Here is a 2,630-nt window from a genome sequence, read left to right on the forward strand (position 1 = left end):
GGCCCAATTAAGTTGGTTTATATGTATATTAGTATGGGCCTTAGTTAGGTGGAAGGGTCCATGTCGGCTAATCCTGACCAAATTCGAAGGGCTAACGAAAATTGGGTTTCTAATTGTAAGGCCCAACAATTTGGGTAACTAAAAGATAATGGACTAGGCCCAAAGAGGGGCTCAAGTCAGCCTACTTAATTATTCAAAGAAAAATAAAATAAAAATAAAAAGAGAAAAGGAAAATAGAAAAAAAGAAAAAAAGAAATAGGGTCGACTCCTAACTATATATGGCAATTTGTAGTTAAGTTTGAGGCAAATATCGAATTGAACTTTCTTTATTTCTCCTTTTTTAGAGATATCTAACTTAACTTAAATGATTTAGGTGCATAACAGTCAATTAGCCTCAATAAACTCAACAATTGAGGTAAGTGACTTACCCCACCCCTTCCAAATAAAGAATTAATGGCTGTTTTTTACTCCCAAAATTAATCCATTGCAAAAAGTGCTCTATTAAATAACCATCTCCAGTTCATTTGAACCGTAGAATTAGTTATATTTGAGGAGTAATTTAGTCCTTTTACTTTTTGAGGGGACAAAAATATTCTTCAAATATAACAAATAGGATATTCTCCTCCTCAAATGAACTGGAGAGGATCTTAATTCTATTAAATGCTACAGAATTTTAAAAATTCTTTATTAAATGTTGTTGCATTTAAATACTTATTTAAAAGTCCTGATATTCAATGTTTTACCTTCTTTTTTTTTTTTTATTTTTTTTTTTACATGTCCGCACAAAAGGGGAGGAGGATTCAAATTGATGACATCTGCTTTATTAAGCGTGATCCGAGCTGATTGAGCTACCTTCTGAGCATTTCAATATTTTATCTCTAGTAAATGATAATGTTTTGTTATAGAGAGCATCTTCTTGGTCTTTGCACAAAAGGTTACTTTTGTGCCATTAATTAGAAGGTGACACATAGCCAATCAACCTAGACTTATTGTAAAGACAAAGATATAGCCACATTCATCCTACTAAATATAAAAGAAAAAAATTTTAAAAACTAATTATTATTATTATTTTTTTTAAAATTAAATATGCCTGCCACCCCATATCCGGGCCATGTGGTGGTCGGTGCACCACCCCAGGCAATGGGGTGGCCAGCGAGCAACCCCTGGTTTCTTCGTCATTTTTTTTTTTTTTTTTTTCCCACCTTTCGGTTAAACTGGGCATGTGGAACAAGCAGCCCATACCACTTTTTCTTCATCTTTTCTTGAATTCTTTTCTTTTTCCAATTCTCTCTACATATTGTGTTGCAACTAGAAGTGGTAAAATGAGTACCTGACACGACCCGATTACGATCCACGGATATCCATTACACGATTATGACACGAAAATAGCCGGGTAACCCGACACGACCCGTTTTACCTGTTTAAAATAACCGGGTCTAATCGGGTAGACAAGACCTGACCCGACTCGACCCGTTAAAACCCTAAACTATAAATTTTTTTTTTTAAAAAAAATTGTAATAATAATACATCAATACAATCAATGCAAAAAATTGAGTTCCAAGATATTAAAGGCTTTAATAAAGGATAAGAAAAAAAAAAAGGAAAGTGACCGTAATTGTACTCCAAAAGAAATTACTAAACTCATGATTTTACCTAAACTTAAAACAAGCAAGCATATTGACTAAGTTCATTTATTAAAAAAAATTTTAGTATAAAGAAATTTAATTTTGCTCAAATTACATTCCACTAAAAAAGAATTATGTATATTTCAACACAAAATATGATATCTGTATATTTGAGAGCAGTGGCGGAGCCAGAATTTCCTTATTGTAAGGGCGGGATGTAAGACTAATATTTAATTAATATAAAATAATATTATATTATACTATATCTACCAAAAATCAATATAAATTATTTTGTGATTTCAAAGTTTCAAACACTTTGAAAAAAATATTGCATGTCCAATTAATTACTTTTAATATTTAATTATCTAATGGCATTTAAATATTTTTGAGTTATTTTATTTGGCATTTAGAAAATGTATTCACGTTAATTGATATAAGTCCACTCTTTATCAAATTGTATTTTTCTTATTTGTAATCTTAAGAATGTATAACCGTATAAGTGCATTGGGCAGAGGAGATTTTTTTTTTTTTTTTTTTTTTTTTGAGAGTGGGCAAATTTTGAACCAATTAAAATGGATGAAATTAACCCACAAAAAAAAAAAAAAAACCTGAAGTGCCAAAAATTTATTGTCCATGTGGTAGGCTGAAAAAAGAAGGAAAGTGGGTCTCTCATGTTCCAGAGAGAGAAAAAATTATGAGACTTTTGAGAGAGAAAGATCCAGAGAGGAGAAATAAACTGTGAGAAAGATGGAGAAAAAGAGGGGAAGCATGAGGAGGACTGGAGGAGAGAGATGGAAGAGAGAAGCTGAGCGAGAGAAGAAGAAGAAGAAAGAAGGAGGAAGAGGTAGGGGCAAGAAAAAAGGAGGAGGGAGATTATATCTGTAGGGGCAAGAGAAGAAGAAAATGAAAGGAAGAGGAAGGGTAGGCATAAGAAGAGGAAGGGGCCCCTGCTTTAAGAAAAGAAAAGAAGAGAAGAGAAGAAAAAAGAAAAAAAAGAAAAAAAAA

The sequence above is a fragment of the Corylus avellana genome, chromosome ca4, assembly GCF_901000735.1.
Source record: "Corylus avellana chromosome ca4, CavTom2PMs-1.0".
Classification (NCBI taxonomy): domain Eukaryota; kingdom Viridiplantae; phylum Streptophyta; class Magnoliopsida; order Fagales; family Betulaceae; genus Corylus; species Corylus avellana.